Genomic DNA, 19,567 nt, shown 5'->3' with positions numbered 1-19,567 from the left:
TTGACAAATTCCCCTGTATTTTGAGGAGATTCAAGGATTGTTGTTTCCGAGCACATTCTATCAGGAGAGAACCAGATCGGAGCTTTGTAACATTGGCAACATCTCCGCAGATACCAGCGGACATACCTTTGGAGATTGCAAATGGGTTCAACTGCAAAGGTTGCTTGTGCACAAGCTTCAATGATCAGGAAGCGTGGGCCAGTAGTCAGCAACCTGAAGGGCGTACTCTCGTCAGATGAGGAGTTGCACGGAATCCATGTGTTTTCGTTTTGAACCGGGGTGTTGGGAAGCCATGTAATGTAATGTGTTCGGATTCTGCTCTGCCGCCACACACCGTGGAGGTTAACAAGGACGATCTTATATTGCAGCGGATCTCCAAGAAGCTGCAAAGACCGGGGATAAGGGTGTTATACTCCGCGCGAATTTGATATGTAAAAATGCCAGTAGCTGCCTACCAGATTAAAGGGTCATCAGATGGTTCTGTCCATGATGACAATCAATCGAGACGTTACCCGAAATCGGAGGTCAGCATCACCAGATTGGCCCATGAGTCACCGTCTTCTATGCATGGGGTCTGCGAGGCTAATTTGTTTTGGTTGAATATAAGTTAACATTTTGAAGCATGGCCCGGAAGTGTTATGTCATACCAACTTTTGTATGTAGACATTCCATGCACACAGGGCAAGGCGTGGACTAGCCGAATGGTAGAAAACGGGCCTATTCCTACCACCCGTGTCCTAGGGCAAAGTTAGGGTCGAAGCGGTGTGTTGGATTATTGAACACTATTGCCGGTTCCGGTCATCCTCAACCAGCAGACTCCCTTCCACTGCCGACACAGGGATGCAACCCACGGCAAACGGTTGCCCAATTTGGTCGCCTCTTACGACCAGCAATGGGGGTGTTGTGGACCTATTCGACCCCGTGTCCACACGGGGCGAAGAGCCAATGAGGTTACCCAGCACCCATCACGAGGAGGTTGCTCTTCAAGGGTGCCAAATATACTAGAGCAAAGGATACTACTAACAACTACTCTAGCCTGTCAATATTTGAACATACAGGTTGAGCTTGACCAAACAAATACCCTGTATTTGAAAACGTTATTTACCTTTTTCAGATATACATAAAAGTCCCCGGAAGTTCTTCAAGAGTATCCTTGACCTGTCAGTTATCATAATTTCACTTATACATACCCTGCTTAAACAGGGATCCAGTGACTTCCCAGCAAGCATGGAACAGATTCTGTTTCACTTTCATTGAAAAACATAGACCCACATCTTCAGACTCTGCAGGCGTTTTGTTCAAGAAGATATCCACACTTTCGAAGAGAGCAAAGAGAAGTGGGCAAAGTCCGGCAATCAGAAACAGAACGAGGTACACGTTGGGTCTGAGTGGAAGTGACAAAAGATAAAGAGAGCTACTTCCTTTGTTTGTCATGCCTCTTATACACAACACCAATGTACTCCGTGCTGATTGGTGGATATATATAGTCTATGAGCTTTGAACGGCCTTCATTTATTGTCAAGTCACAAGCAGCAAGTGGTCCACTTCCTGCAAAAGCACAAACACAATTAGGCATTGTAATATATAGATCCTTTCTTTCACACATGTTCAGCCTGAGGCCTACTATTGGTAGTACAACCCAGAATGGTTAAATTGGTGCGTTACATAATGAATATACTAGGCTTTATCCCTACAAGTTCAGACAGATCAAGTCTGGCCAATATGACACATGACCAAGCTTCCATCTATACAAGTGTGGATACTTTCTTTCCTGCCTCTTACAACTAACAAAGAGGTGATTTATTTTGTTTAATCTGTCTTCAGACAACTAGAAACCAGTACTCCACCAAATGGTATAATATAGTCTGTATGTCCAAATTACCGTTCTGTTTAGCTGCCCCACAATTCCATCATAGGTGTTGTTGACAGGGAGTCCCTACCGACTGATCCTGTGGTTCTGTGATACTGTAACTGTAAATAGAACTGTTATAAATGGGGACTACACTACATGGTCCCGGCGGAAATAAACTCACCCTTTATTAGTGGGTGAACTATGAAATAAACTGTTGACAGAATGTATTATAACAGACAGATCCTCACCTGAAATTAAGAACATCGACGATAGTGTCTTAAGATATCTATTGCATATCCTGTGTACCGTGTCGTTCCATTTTTGACGGACTTCTAGCAATGTAGATCGTTGACTGTAACCGAAAACAGTGCAGCATAAAGTGTGTACATTTTGTCTGAAGTAAAAAGGCATTCTTGGCAGACAAGTTTGGCGCAATAACATTCCGTGTGAGGTAACATCAAAATGGAAAACATTTTCTCATTCAAATATCTAAGTAAAAGCTTATTATGATACATGGTGATCAATGTGTAAAGTGAGTCATTAATGCATGTTTGTCTATACATCGCTATAGAAAGAAACATAAAATATAATTTTGGTCATTAATGGACATTGTTACCCTCATCAAGAACTGTCACCAATAGATGTCGGTTGTTGTAACCATAGGCAACATTAGGAAAGTAGCATGACATGGTGGTTCCTGAAGTACAATCAGCCACTGGTACCAGCTCGGTTTTAGTAGAATGACGTCTTAAGGTGAAAACGTTGCGTATCCAACACTAGATACGATATTGTGAAAAAACACATACAAGTATAACATATATAGACGTTATTACACGAGCAAGTGTGTCATTCGAGTTATACGAAACGAGTATGACATTTTGTATACATACATCATTGTGAATGAGTTTCCGAAAAATTGAAACATCCAGAGTCTCCTTCAACAACGAAGGCAAAGTCAGTCCCATTAACCCACAGGGCGATCGTTTCACCTTTACTGACAATCCATATGAAATCCTAACGGCACAACACCTATCGATTAATCGGCAATGCGTAAGAGAATCGTGACTGTAAATGTGTGTGAACCTAGGAGGGCTATGGTGAAAGCCGTTTATCAGCGAACCCCATCAACACATTCCATCATAATCAGTACAACTTGTTGGATGTCATGATGTTGCAAAATCAAAATAGCAGGATGACACATTTCTGTTACATTGTTGCATACATATTCCCATGGTATCACGATGGTAACTATGTCATTGCTAAAGTGAAAGGACCTTGACTGACCCATAAGGCAAAAGGATCATGCTTACAACCAACAGAAAATCGTAACAGATCTAATAATAACTGCCTGCTTAGATACACACCTTTAAGGTGATGAAGTACAACCACATTTTCCAAGTACAGGGTCTGCAGCTCAGGGACATTGGTTCCTTGATGAAGAAGCAGCCACTTGGAATGATGTCGAAAATCGGTCATCCCCTTTGTCTTTGCATCAAAAGTATCTACCTACAAGACAGAGTCAGGTAATTTTTCAATGACATGATACATGGCAATGTAGGTTTGCATGAATGAAGTGCATATATACTAGCGGGATAAAAGTAACATAACATAAAATTGCATAAAATAAAAAAGTTATTTCAAAATAACCCATATCAAACATATGGCAAAGCATGTCATGTATCGCGCGTGGACATGCACAATGAACCTACTCCCTTTTTTCAAGCTTTTGGGTACCTGAAGGTCAGACACCTTATATTGAAAATTGAAGAACGACTGACTTTTCTTTATCCTCTGATTTTTGTGGAAATCACGTCAATTTCAACCCTAATCTGAGCTGCATGCGCCATGCCACGGCTTACAGAAAATCAGCGCATCAGCGCCTTGGGTATGCTAGAGACTGGAATGGTCCAAAATGAAGTTGCCAGACAGTGTCCATCAAAACGCAATTTCATCTCCACTGAGACGTTTTCAACATGATGGGAATACGAGATTTGCCTCGACCTGCCGTCCACGCGTGACGTCACGTCTGCAAAACAACCACACTCGGCTAACCAATCTAAGGAATCGATTTCCGACTGCCAGTTTGACTGCTCGGACTATTCCTTGGCATTCGTCCAGTCAGTTCCAGGACTGTACGGAACCGACTGAGGAAGCACAGCATCCGGTCCCGGCGGCCTGCAACGTCACCGACAGGCACGCCTTGTCTGATACAGGCGGTATACGGCACAGGAGACAGGATTGAAATGGTGTTTTGTTCATCAAGAGAAAGGGTAAATACTCACCATCGTGATTAAGCTCGGTCATATGCCCTTGACTCTCAGAAGCAACCACATGTATGTCAGGGAAGAGAGCCTCGTGGATTGTCTGTAAAGTATTATTTGCGTCCACGACACTGAGGTCAAACACAAGAAACTGAGGACTGTAGTTGGTGAATGACTGGCCAGGTACTTGAACAGTCTTCCTGCAAATGATTGACAAAACGTACACAGTATATCTATGTTGATTTGGTACGTTCGTTGATAGTGCAAACGAATGTTCTAATTATTTGATTGTTGTTTTAATGACATGTTTTCATTTCATGTTATGTAATCTCATTGTTGGTCGTTCACGAAACTGGAAACAGACGATTAATACATCCTTTGATTGAAATGCATTCGAAATGCATTAGTCAAGTACATTTGTACTTTGGTGTGCCCAGATAAACAGTTACGAGGAACCCCAGGTTTTTACACTGACTGACTGACTGAGTTTTGGTTTTACGCCTCTTTTAGCAATATTCCAGCAACATCACGGCGGGGGACACCAGAAATGGGCTTCACACATTGTACCCATGTGGGGATTCGAACCCGGGTCCTCGGCGTGACGAGCCAACGCTTTAACCACTAGGCTACCCCACCGCCCCCCGGGTTTTTACAAGGCGACTTAATTACCGTTCTTTCCATGAAGTAAAATAGCAACTTTTTTCCACTGAAGTCTTTGCAGGAAATGATGAAAGGGTTCACCGTTCTCTGGAGTCATAATTGTTGAAAGACCTGAGACAATGAGAGATTCAGCAGTTAATTTTGAGGTATCTATGTAGCATATCTTACTGCATATGTTCTGCTATTATGATCACAACGAACTTTATACAGTCAAGTTCTTACTGATCATTTAGGTACTTTAATCATACACTCAGTTTTCCAACATTAATTGTAGAAACATCTGACGGTCGACTCGTTTCATTCCAAGATTGACCGTGTCGGGGTCTGCCACAATCTACATTTGCCTTTTATCTTGTTAACATATATTTTCTGTAATCGCCCACGTGAGCGGTGATTACTAACACTTGTAATCACCACAGGTTCATGAACAGTATTTAAAATGTCCTCATTGTGACGATGTTCTTCATTTGGTGAGTTCGTGCATTACTGACTATATTGTGATGATGCTAACTGAATCAATTATCAAAGATTGTGGTACAGACGTTTTTGGTTATTCATACACTCCTGTTAGGCTATGGTCCCTAAGTATGGTGATCTACCTTCAGTTGTTGGCGATCTATAGCCTATTTTATATTATGTGTTGTCCAAATTGTGCTATTAGTTTTAACTTCACATGCTAGTTTTAAATTCGAACTGTGACAGTCTAGTTGTTTTACTGTCCTTTGACGACAGGGTTTTATAATATATACATATTTTCCATATATTCGTCAAATTTGTTCTTGTGACGATATGACTGAAACATTGCTGATGTGACGTTAAGTTACCACACCTCACTCACTCCTGTGAGGACAACCCTATTCTGTGATAAGCTGGTTGTTTTTAGGCAAATGGATACTCAAGTCTACCGTCCTACTCATACTTCCTAAACTGTGTTGAATTCTCCATCATAAGGGATAGATATTTCAATGTGAAAACAGTTAAGGATATTTTACAAATGTTAATTTTCATTTAATTATTGGTTTATTTGATGGATTTTGATTAATGTGTTTTGTAAATAGATATATTTTAAAAGATTGGTAGTTTAGATTAGTAACTTAGATTATTAGTGGCTGTACCCTCAAAGGGGTTAAAGTATTGTAAAATTATTGTCCTCCTGAGAGGGTGCAGTAAGTCCCAAAACTTTCAAAGTAAAATATATGTTTACCACATTTATTTTAACTGTTGGCTAACTTTTCCTACAATCGCCAGCGGCTGGAAGGAATGGTGTAAATCTAGCTGGGGTCCATGCAGGTAGCAAAAGTAATGTAAGTCCCCAAGGTTCCCAGTATGGTGATCTTCCTTCAGTTGTTGGCGATCTGTAGCCCGTTTTTTACTGCTTCATCATGCTTCTTTAAATGGAATGTTTTAGCTTTGCTCGCTAGTTTTATAATCATATCTGTGATTCTCTAATATTTTCACAGTCCATCGTCGACAGATGTTAATCTTCCGAATGTTTTCACATTTTATTGTATTAATTGTTTTCTTCGCGATATATCTGAGGTATTGCCGATGTGACGTTAAATGTTAACTCACTCACTCACTCATTCTACCTAAACATGAAATCGAAGGTTAAAATTGAAAGCATATGGATGCATGACCCGTTTTCATCACTTTCGTGAAGTATCACCCCTCTGTCAGACCACAAAGACCCGACTTTCTGTCCATCATTGTCCAATCACATCCATGAATGAGAACCGTGTACCAGTTACTGTGGCAACTCAGCCAACTCAACTCAACACAAATGAGCCCATCTCAGCCACTCCATCTCCAACGCCAAAAGTCAAAACCTCTGAATCACAAACACCAGAACAAATGCCAAAACCAGAAACAGAAACTGCGCGCAGAAAACGGGGAAAAAAGAGGGTAGGGAGACTAAAGCAACTTGAACAACCGCCAAACACAAAACCAAACGCCACCTCTCCCTCAGAGGTCCCCATCGAGGTCCATAACTCCTTTGGCCCTCTGGGTATTGAGGTAACTCCATCTCGACCAGACACCAATAGGAGTTCATCAAACGCTTTCTCACGTTCACGTGACATGTCACCAGTGGAAGCACCATGAATCCACAAAACATGATCCAATGGAATTGCAGAGGACTTAAGAATAATTATAATGAATTACAGTTATTGATTCAAGACTTCAAACCATCCGCGTTTTGTCTCCAAGAAACCTACCTAAAAGGACTGATAAATTTGACATCCGTCGGTACAGTTCCTACCACTCCTTTTCTCCTCCCGGTGTAAAAGCAACAGGAGGCACTTCTATCCTGGTGAGGCAGCGCATCCTCCATAGCCCTGTTCCACTTAACACCAACCTACAAACTGTTGCTGTCCGCATGACTCTGAACATAGGGTTTACACTATGTTCCCTCTATCTCCCTCCGACCTCAACTGTTCGCCTAACAGATCTTCAGAACTGGGGGAGTACTGATACAAATAGTAAGGGAAAGGTCCTTGAAGAGTTTCTCTCCAATAACGATGTATGCATCTTCAACGATGGATCAAACACCTACCTCCATCCTGCCACTGGATCATACTCTGCCCTCGATCTACCACTTACAGATTCTTATCTTTTAAATGAGTTTGAATGGTCGGTCCTTGACGACCTTTGTGGAAGTGACCACTTCCCAACAATTCTTACTCCTATCAACCCCACGGATGAACCACCATCAACATGATGGAATTCTACTAAGGCCAACTGGCCTTTATTCCAAACCCTATGTTCAGAAAAACTTAAGCCAGACAACTTCAGGAATGTTCCTGACGCCATGGAACTATTTTCAGACGTCCTTAATGCCATCGGAGACAAAACTATTCCTAAGTCTTCTGCAAACCCGGACATACGCAAACCATGGTTTGATACAAACTGGAAACAAGCTAGGAAAAATAGGAAGAAGGCGGGAAAATATCTCCGACAACATCCTACAGTGCATAACCTGAATGCTGTTAAAATGACAAATGCCAGGGCAAAACGTACCTTCAAACAAACTAAACGCCGGTCATGGAGGAAATATGTGTCCAAAATCAACTCCCGCACACCCATGTCCAAGGTGTGGAACGTGATTCAAAAGATTAAGGGTATAGGGTCAAAATCAGGAGTTCACCACCTGAAAGATGGTGACTCTCTCCTAACAAATAAAGTTGAAATTGCAAACAAACTTGGCGAAACTCTGGCAAACCACTCCGCCTCATCAAATTATAACCCTCAGTTCCAGAAATACCAAACCCAACAAGGATTGAGGGGTAGACTACCTCAATTCATATCTCAGTTTTTAAACAACAGACAATTTCAAGTTCGGGTGGGTTCCACACTGTCTGACTATTTCCACCAAAATCAGGGCGTCCCCCAAGGCAGCATCCTGTCTGTCACCCTTTTTAGCATAAAAATTAACAGCCTCACTAACGTTCTGAACAGTTGCGTTGATGGGTCCCTTTTCGTGGATGACTTCAATATTTCATGTCGTGGTAAGAACATGCACACAATAGGAAGTCAGCTACAACTCTGCCTTAACAAAATCCCAAATGGGCCAATGAAAATGGTTTTAAGTTTTCAAAATCCAAAACAAATTGTATTCACTTTTGTCGTAAATAAAAACCACACAAGGATCCGGACCTAACTTCAGATGGTACTCCCATCAAGGTAGTAGAAGCGGCCAAATTCCTTTGACTCATATTCGACTGCCACCTGACATTCTTACCACACATAAAATATTTAAAAACAAAGTGCTTGAAGGCTCTAGACTTGCTAAAAGTAGTCTCAAATACAGAGTGGGGAGGGGATCAGACCACCCTCCTTCACTTGTACAGATCATTAGTTCGCAGTAAACTAGATTATTGCTCCATTGTCTACGGTGGAGCCTGCAAAAGCAATTTAGAAAAATTAGACTCTATCCACCACCAAGGGCTGAGGCTCTGCCTAGGAGCTTTTAGGACCTCTCCGGTAGACAGTCTATATGCCGAGGCCAATGAACCTTCCCTCGAACACTGCCGCATTAAACTCTCACTGCAGTATATCACTAAATTACGTTCAAATGAGTCCAATCCAGCATACAATTGTGTTTACAACCCGCTCTATGAAAACTTGTTTCCTAAACTGCCAAGCCTGGTTCCACCACTTGGAATCAGGATCAAACCACACATATCTGCAGCTCAAATTGATCTCAACATCATTGCACCTTACGGACTTCTGTCCTCACCACCATGGCAAATGGTGAAACCACAGGTCGATCTTACCCTCACCAAACTCAAAAAGTCTGAAACAAATCCTTTGGTGTTCCAACAGGAATATAACCAGTTACGTTCGAAGTATAACACCCACAGATCCATTTTCACAGACGGATCCAAGGACGATGGCCAAGTTGCCAGCGCTACAGTCATTGGATCCAAGACTGTCTCCTCTAGGATCCCCGACAACAGTTCCATTTTCACCGCTGAAGCCAAAGCTATCTTCTCAGCTTTGACCTACATTAAACAGCAAAAACATTCCAAAAACTTCATCGTTCTTACAGATTCATTATCCTGCCTTCAAGCACTTCAAAATGTGACTTCAAGTCACCCAATCATCCTGGACATATTAGAACGACCTTTCTACTGGCCAATGTGACATCGTCCTCTGCTGGTTGCCGGGTCACGTCGGCATAGCAGGTAACACCAAGGCCGATGCTGCAGCAAAAGCAGCTCTTGACAAGCCCCTATCTCCACTGCTAATCCCATACAGTGATTTCAAACCCACTATCAAAAGCTATACTCGGGACCTAATGCAAAAAAAGGTGGGACACTCAAGTAGGAAGAAACAAACTCCATGAATTGAAGCCAACAATCGGTTATACATACTTGGGTCGTCAGTCAAGACGTGATGAGGTAATTTGACGACGATGTCGTATTGGCCACAGTCGATTTACACATGACTATCTGCTGAAAACGGATGGGGATGGACCCCCCATGTGTGTCTCTTGCGATGAGGGTTCACCATCAAGCATATTCTGCTTGAATGCGTGGACTTATCGTCTGCAAGGGACTCACATTATGATGCAACAAACCTAAAAGATCTGTTCTCCCGCGTGAGCGCTCATCTCATAGTCAACTACCTGAGGGAAGTTGATCTGTATCATAAATTGTAAGTGCGAAATGTAACAACCATAAATTGTAACTATGAAATTTGACTAACAAATTGCCTCCCTTTAAATTTGATGCTATGACTTTCTCTGCTTTTAAATGACAAAGTAATCAATATATGTCTTTGAAATAAAACTCATTCCGAGTATTTACTTACAATGTTTACTAATGCAAACTTGTTCTCGTCACTATATGGCTGGAATAATGCCGATGTGACGTAAAGCCCAACTGAACTCAACTCTACTGTGGCAACACGCCTCCATCATCCCACAGTCTCCGCTCCACCATCGCCCATCCAATACCATGGATGGGAGCTGGAATATCAGAATTGGCAATGTGTGCCCTTTTCTAAATGTCAGCTGACCCTTGCAATGTGTTCCGCAATACTCTTTTGATAGTGAGGATGTGTTCCTATATTAACATTGCAAGGGGGACAGGGGACACCATTTTTTAACACAGCGTAAAATTTCAGTCGTTGGGAGTGTGAATCATTGACATTTTGCTCACGAAGTTCCACACCCCTTTCCCGCTGTGAAGATGTGTTTCCAGGCCCCGGGATCATGACAAAATCGTACGTCTAAAATTTGCTTAGCACAAAAAATCTTAAGTCTAAAACATTTTGCTTAGCTAAGATTTTAGATAAGACTGAATCATGAAACTCTCTCAGCAAAATCTTAGCTAAGACTAAGACTAAGACAGTTACCATCGTAATTTTAGAATGATGTAATCATGTCCGGTCACTCTTAATTAATTGAGGAGAATAGTATAGTAGCAGGCACCTGCTGAAATGTTCCAAACAAGTCAACTGACGCTTTTATCCCTTTAATGGTGTCTTTACGGTTGGGATGTTTTCGAAAATACACCAACACGAACACCTAAGTGCGCTCTCTGCCATATTGCATTGGATAGTGTTTACAAAATCACGTTTCGCGAAGGCCGGTACTGAGACGCTATGTATATTTCATATTCAGCTGCGACAAATGCATCACTGAATTCCTCATTCATTTTAGTACCAAATAAGAAATAGTCTTTGTCACTAAAACTAAGTGTCTAGGTGATATGAAGCGAAAGATATTGGGCATGAAAACTAACGCTGTGCGCGAAAGACAGCACTTGTTGAAATGTAAACAAAGAAAAATTCAGACTTCACACTTCACAAAATTCTCAAATTTCAGACACCCATTCGTCTATTCGTAGCATGCATAGGTTAATACTTTAAGAACATACATGGAAATAGTATCGAAGCAAGAAATAGCAAATTAATAATAGATACAATACAGTAATTTGATATGTTTATATGAAATTGTCCAAGTTTCTGTGCAGCGTGACGCTATGACTGACGGAAGACCTCGCAGAACGATAACGGTAATGATCGGCATATCTGCCTTCTTCTCTTACTGGACAAAAAATAACATATACCATATAACAATACACAGATAGTCAGATTCTTTCTGATTACTTTCATCACACATTTATGTACAAACGATCCCCGAATCAAGGGAAAGGTCCTCGCAAAATCCTGTGTACCCCTGTCAGCGAAGCCGCCATTTTGTAAGAAATCGGTCAACTGTAGTGATGTCATACGTCAACATTGTTACTAGTACATATTTGGCACTTTCTTTGAGGTGAAGGTAGGTTGAAAAAGCGTAAACACAATTGCCATGTCCCACCGATTACACTTTCAGTGTTATAATGTATATTTTGAGTATCATTCAGACACTTTTTCATGAAACTAATTTCATTATCTACATTTAGCCTTGTTCTATATCATATCCGTGGATATAGGGTATACGGTTTATATTTTTGGAAGGTTTTTGTTTGTTTGATAATAGTACACCACATTTTAAACCCTTAAACAAGTATTAGAAGAACAAACGTAGGCATATACTGCAACATGTACTTTAGTTCCTATCATGTGCAATATTCGCAATTCGGACCAATATTACAGTTTCATATGAACACGTTAATGAACAGCGATTTAATTTAACCTTACAAGTAAAACTGACATTATTAATGAGAATGATTTAAATATTTTATGAAATGTACATGCACACATATTTAAAGGAATTGTCTTGTTCATTGAAGTTGGTTATTTCGTTTTATTGACAAAACAGTGATTGGTCAGGTGCGTGTTTGTTAAAAACATTTTACGATTCACTTTCATTGTTTTCGCTAATATAATCAGTTCATATTCGAAAAAATATATCGTAATGACAGTATATCAAACTGTAACTATATTTCTACGAAAACTGTAAACAAAATATAGACGATGTCATGTCTTACATTGGACAAACTTTAGATCATTATTCTGATAGTTCCATACAAAAAGAGCTATGTTTTTGCATCTTTATTGTATACTTATGACGAGAAAAGCCACATAGTGATAAACAAAGAAAAGTCTTATCCTGAAAAATATATATTTAGTTGTTGCGAAATATTCTTTTTCATTTACGTTAAATTGATGCCAAACAGGTTGTTCATATTAAGATACACACTCAAACCAGATCTATTCAGGACATTATTTAAATGGTAAAATCAGTCTTTTTAAGTTCTGTCGAAGGGTGTTAAATTCTGACATAGAAACCGAAACCTTTTATACAATTCATGGAAATTAGGTTAATATATACTAATCAGCATACCAATGTCGTCTTTTTCCGACGTCGCAAAATACATAAAACAAGCAATGACGTCAACTACAATGTTGTAATCTTTCCAGTAATTCAATACGTTTGAAGATATGGCTAGTACTGGGTTAATAATGATGCAAAATTAGTCAAAATACATCTACACAAACAAGAGAATATGTGAATCAAAGAACTAATTGACATATCAGATAGGGCCATCGAAATCGCTATTACGTGCTTTCTCATGTGGTACATTGTCATCTTTACTTATAAATTATGAAACTACCAAAACGTATCCGCTCACATTGGGGAACTTTGTACTGAATAGTATGGTTCACCGTGAAAAAAACATAACGAAAACATAGCGTCCATATCCACAACAAATTCTCTCCAAGTGATCTGAGTTACATTGACCTAGTGCTAAGCATATATACTTATGTCGTTCAGAAATCAGGCTGCACTTTCTTCGCTCACACTTTCCGTAACGATGCCAAATTAAAAAAAATATATACATCCCCCTTCTTCATGTTCCATTCCTGCTTGACAACGGTACAAGAATCTGTATCAAAACGTCGCACTCACGAATAGAAGAAATTGTTATCCATAAAGTTTGTTCTATATTGTACTTCCCAAGTTCTACTAAAATGCCACTCAAAGAAGTTCTTTGCCAAATGGTAGGTTTAGTCACCTGACGCTGGCAGATTTTATAAGAAATACTCGCCATTTCCGAATACTCCGATGTTAATTTTAACAATCCATTCTAATATTAGGCAGTTTTAAAAGGAAAAAAACTTACCATGAGACATTCTGTCTTCAGTAATGAAAGTTAAAACGATGGTCAGAATAACCCGCCTCATCATGGCACAGGACTCCCTGTCATGCCTCCTCCACAGAGAGAGTGTTCACTATGTCCCTGGGTGTGAGCGAGGTTGAACTTAATGGCATCTAAATTTGAGACGAAGACTCTTACTTCTGTAAATATTTCACTGTCGCATTCTTTACCTTTCTGTTCATCGTGTGTGTTTATAGATCAATACTCGAAACTGTTCATGGTCTATGCACGTGGCACCGTATTTTCCGTTATGTACACTAGTGCTAAACACACATACAACACATATATTCGAAAACAGTCCTGCATTTGTTTTTTATAAAACTGTATGTTTTGATAACTTTTTATATTTCGTAATAATACTCACCTCTTATTGGGCCTATTTATTATTGAATATACACTCGACTATGCCAAAGTTTTGTCTTACTAGAGATAGGGCCCAATTTATTTGTAATCCCAAGTCACGTTTTCAGTGATATTTAAGTCTGCCACAGTGAAGTTCAATAAACAGTTAAGTATGCGTGTGTTGATATATCAAGCTGACGCAATCCAGCAATTACATGTTCCATGGTATTAATGCCCAGCCCGTCTCTCTGCATCAATCAATAGTTAATCACCGTTTTGCTTTGGGATAACACAGAATACTAACATTCGCTCATGGGAGTTGGTATGTCCCTCCGAATTGATGTGCTATAATAAGTCTAAATATTTGATTCCACTGGAAATGAAATTAACAGAATGTGTAGAAAAAACACTGCATACAATATTCGAAAATAAGCAACTTGATTTTCTGGTTCACAGATCACTTATTTGTCTTGTTTGTTCACAGGTCATCATATGGCCGGAAAACCCCTGTATGGGCTGAAAATACTTACAGTTGCCAAAGCATATTGTATGAATGGTGCTGTCGATAGGAAACACTTTTTGCAAACATTTGACGTCATCACTGATTTTCAGTAGTTTATTCATATTTTTCATATACTTATATTAAACGAATCACTGAGTGGTTGAGGGATCGGATATCCCCCATGTGTGATTCTCCACCTTACAATGTGTGTGGTTCGTATGCTGTGCCTGCGCAATGATACAGCTGGACTACTGCTGAAAGCAGCGTTAGTACTTTCCGTTTGGATCATACCAGTGAAGATCCGGGTTAGAATTGATTTTCAGTAACCCATGCTTGTCGTAAGAGGCGACTAACGGCATCGGGTAGTCAAGCTCGCTGACTTATTTGACACATGTTATCGTATCCCAATTGCGGAGATCGATGCTCATGCTGTTGATCACTGGATTGTCTGGTTCAGACTGGATTATTAACAGACCGCAACCATATAGCTGGAACAATGCTGAGTGAGGCGTATATCTAAACTCGAAACTGTTTGGATCTACTAACCAATACTTGCGTCCACTGAAAATAATCAAATTTCAAAGACACGCATAACCCAAACTGCCTGTTTGGCGGCAGAAAGATTTGCATTTTCACCTCCTTCTAGTAGTGGTGTGGTTTTATTACGGTTGGTATTTTAATTTATATTTAGATTCGGCTACAGTTGCTAATATCTGAAGGGATGGTGTAAATCCAAAATGGATCCATGGGGAACAAAGTGTTCTTTTGGTCCTCACGGTCCTTAGTATGGTGATCTACCTTCAGTTGTTAGCAGTCTACAGCCTGTTTATATTGGTTTGTCTTTTGTGATTGAAATGTGTTAGATTAATTAGTAGTTTTACATTTATAACTGTGTCCTCAGGGACTTCAGGGTCACCTGTTACCCCCTCTCCGCAGGCTATGGCTGATGGATAGGGAAGCGGCAGACTCATCCAATACAACAGGTGATTATGATATTTCCTATGATATTGGTCACCTTTCAATACTTATTTGGAACGTAGATGCATTAATGTCCAAAATACATGATCACGGATTTCTTCATTTTCTAAAGACATTTCACATAATATGTATTTAAGAGACGTTAATTGACAGAATTATCGACATCCCGTAACTATCGGCTTGTTTATGCTGCTAACGCTCATACACTAGCCAGTGAGCGTAGATTATCAGGCGGTGTTTATATGTTTATACATGTAAACTTGAATATCGACAACGCTGAGGGCATTAAGACAAATAAATCCCTTATAGAATCGGATAAAGATGTCCTCTTAATAGGGATGTATGTTTTCCCCTCTGGCTCTTCCGTTTACAATTCAGGAGAACGGGTGTCCGGCGTGGAAAAACTCGACCAGTGGTTGACACACACATCGTCGAGGTAATAATAGGTGGGGAGGTGCTGGGTGTGGTGTCATCGACTATTTCATATCATCTGTAAATATTCACGATCTTTGTAAATAGGTTCTAGTGCACTCGAGAATTGAATCAAAACATTTACAGTTAGTCTGAAGTTCAGCTGTAAATATGCAAAACCTGTACAATACTCAAGATCAATGTAATAGTAGCCATTTTATAGATACACATGGAACGATAGACATGCCAGCGAGTTCCTAGATTTACTTAATACCTATTTGTAAATTCTTTAACTGAATTGATAAGTGTCGATGTAGAGTCATCATTTAATTCTTGCGCCAGAAATCTTTTAAATGCTGCAGAAGTGTTTAGAAAAAACCCAAACAAGTCAAATAACCAGATTTTTTTATAATAATAATTGTCGGCATGCAAAACGAGAGGCAAGACGTGAACTTAGATGTTATAGAAGTACCAAACCATCTACCAGTAAACAACGTTATTGTGCATTGCGTAATATATATAAGAACGAATGGAGAAAAGCTAAATATCTGTAATAAACGTGAAAAGAGTTCCAAGTAATGTTCATCAATCAACAACCCATCTGCATTCTAGAAAGAACTTCGAAGTATCTCTGCTAAAAGACAAGCTCATGTCTCAATCATTTAGAGAGGGGTAAAGCAGCTGGACACGACGGAGTTATAATTGAATCATCGTAAAATCATCATGCCTTTCCGTGTGAAATTGTTTAATATGCTTTTGACAAGAGTATTTTTCCAAATGCCTGGAGTAAAGCTATCATAGTCCCTCTTCATAAAAAGGGCGATCGAAGCAACCAAGACAATTATAGAGGAATATCCTTTCTATGGGTACTAGGGGTAGTTAAGTGAACTATAAACATCTGTCTTGAATATTACGAACTGGTCTAATATAAGAGGCAAGATACCAGAGAGTCAGGCAGGGTATAGACGGGGATAGTCAACTGTAGACCGTATTTGTACTTTAAATGGAATTATAGAAAAGTGTCTCCTTAAGAAGAAAGGGATAGTATCAATATGCACCGGATACCCAGGATGCTGACATCAGGGATACTGGGGTGTTATATATACTCCAGAGAATATTACATGAATAGTAATATTTATGTAACAATTTCAAGCCAGACTGGTTCGACCCTTGACAAGATCAGTGATCATACCGTCTGATGAATCCTCAACACTTTTTTCCAATGTAATCTGTTATAATATTACAAATATGTCGAGTATTCACTGGCGATGACATGCCAATGCAAAGGAACATACAAGCATCCAATGGGCGGATGTTAAATATTTGTAATACTAGTATTCCAATGTAAAGCGGTGACTAACTATTGATTGATGCACTGATACTGGCTAGGTATTTACCCCGAGGAGCATAATTATATCACCACATACATAACAGACTGACAGGCTGAAATTGATCCCCCAAAACATGGATTATTGATTCACAACTTCGTCTCGAGTGTCTCAGGTGAATTTCCTGAAATGCCATGTACCGTATAGCGGCTCGTGGGTTAGTGGCTGATTTGTGTACTGCGGACGATACAACAGAGAATGTCGTGCGCGATGATGAGGCAGTATATTTTGACAATCTTTGTTATTGTCATCATTGAAGCCGGAATATCTCATGGTAAGTTCTTCTCTTCAAAACTGCCTAAATATTCAATGATAATTCGGGGATGGCAAGTATTTCGTTTAAAATCTGTCAGTATTAGGTGACTAAATATGACATTTTGGGTACTTCATATAAGACATCATATTAAATACACCAATCTTCATCTAGGGACGGCTCAGGGCCAAGTTGACTTTGGTTACCTTCACTAAATGTTAAATCGGCATGTTAACCTGCATGTTAAGCTTGTCAGCGAGATATCTCAAGAACCATTCGCTAGAGTTTCTTCATATTTCACACCAAACTCCTCACCATATCTTAATAGCTCAAGCTTCATCGTGCTAGATCTACATACGGTGCTTAACCTGCAGTACAAGGCGGTAAGAAAATTAGGTTCTATTTAGTTCAAATATCAGTGAGTGAGTGAATTTAGTTTTACGCCGCTTTTACCATTATTCCTGCAATATTACGGCGGGGGACACAACATGTGAACTGGGGCGGTGGGGTAGCCTAGTAGTTAAAGCGTTTGCTCGTCACGCAGAAGACCCGGGTTCGATTCCCCACATGGGCACAATGTGTGAAGCCCATTTTTGTTGCTCCCAGCCGTGTTATTGCTTGAAATGTCAGAATTTCTGCTTTGCAAAATTGACACTTGGAGTCTTTGTGCTTCTTATTGACCTTGCTCCTGTTAGATTTACAAATCTGCCGATCGATCTCAAGCTTTGACCTGCTCCATTTCCGCTCTGCTGGACGCTTTCACATTTGGCACTGTTCAGTGTACCACGGACAGTCTGACAGTCTGACAGCCTGGAGAAAACGTCATATTTTATCAATATAGTTTAAACACCATTTTTTCGATAAAACTCAGAGACTCGATGCGGTGTGTCACATTACTTAAACTTGTCCATGAGCTGTAATTAGTACTACGCTCCTTGTATATTACATAAGCAGACGGGTTGAAATTGAACTGTCGGTTGGTTCGACATGTCGCGATGTGATCATCGCTCTAATGCACCTAAGAGATTATCAAGTGGACTGCACAGGTGGTGAAAGTTGTATTTGTGTTGAATCGGTTGTATCCTGTTGAATTGTTTCGCGTTTTGCTCTCCGATTGTATGTCATGTGTGATTGAGGAAGCTAGCGTATTGTTACTTTGAAATTAAGGTGAACTTTATATTGTTCCATGGTCGCAGTGTTGTGTGTACATACGCTCATATATAATATCTAAACTGATAGTTAAAAATCCGACCGTTTGTAAACATAGTCACTGTGAACGAAAATTATTTCATACTTCAAAACGAATTGGAACAGTAACATTTTTTATATTATCATTTACAGCTTAAAAACATTGAATGAGATAAATACTGTGTGATGAAATGGGTGACAATGGCATAAATGACGTTTTAATGACATATGTAATTGGGGGAAATATATACCATAGATCACGGTAGATTTATGTCTAATATGTAAAGATTGGGTATTTCTAAGGAACTGAAATAGGTGCACAGCAAATATTAATGAGCTTTTTTAATCTGAGATCTATTTGGACGATAGCAAGTTACTAAAACACAACTTTACCCAACTTCAAAAAATTGTTCATTCACAAACTGCTCATGCTCAAGCAGATCCCGTTTATACTGCAATAACAATATGGAGATATATAACGAAACTTTACCACTTTAGCGATAGCAAATTCCCATGTATTGCATAGAGCGGCGATGATTGGATGATGATTGAATAGTTGATTGAGTCCATCACTTGGACGATTGAGTGGATATCGACTTTGTCATGCTGTTCAATTAGCATGCAATCAACCTGTTTACAACTTGTTTATCTTACTTTCCGGCTGGCCCAATCCAACGGTGTGAAACTTCCTAAATTACCTGCAGGTAAATTACCTGTTGTTATTGTTATCCTGCTCTGCTTGTCACTACATGTATAAACTTCTAGTTACCTGGTTGTAGTCACTTTTATCTTGATAACCGTGTAAGAATAAACATAGGAACGCCCCTCTTTGCATCAACTAGAAATTGGTATAGGTGAGGTCGTACTGTAAGAATAGTGTGACCATCAAGGGATGAACATGCAGACGTCATTCATGATATTTCACGTATGCATCAATTGCATAACACTGTCGCTCATCACAAACCTAAACGGCTGGTCCCTTATGGCAGGTGTTAATTAGAGAATGTATAGCCCTATTATTATGTCACACACAAGAAGCATTATGTATTCGTACAATGTGAACTCAAATAGAGCAAATAATGCTTAAAATTAGAGGCATTGAAACAGGGGATCCTTGAGAACC

At 39.8% G+C, this 19,567-nt stretch overlaps 1 long non-coding RNA gene across 1 annotated transcript; it reads right to left on the bottom strand.

Annotated features, from left to right (window-relative positions):
- Window positions 1-1,530: 1,530 nt before the first annotated feature.
- On the bottom strand, window positions 1,531-19,213 carry LOC124255674. The gene is made up of 4 exons (XR_006892725.1): window positions 19,204-19,213; window positions 16,093-16,095; window positions 14,981-15,066; window positions 1,531-1,544 (listed from the first exon to the last, which is right to left on the bottom strand). It is a non-coding gene; the product is annotated as an uncharacterized LOC124255674 (long non-coding RNA).
- Window positions 19,214-19,567: the final 354 nt, after the last annotated feature.

The sequence above is a fragment of the Haliotis rubra genome, unplaced genomic scaffold, assembly GCF_003918875.1.
Source record: "Haliotis rubra isolate DU_JTF1 unplaced genomic scaffold, ASM391887v1 Scf605, whole genome shotgun sequence".
Classification (NCBI taxonomy): Eukaryota; Metazoa; Mollusca; class Gastropoda; order Lepetellida; family Haliotidae; genus Haliotis; species Haliotis rubra.
This window is presented reverse-complemented; position numbering and strand designations above follow the sequence as displayed.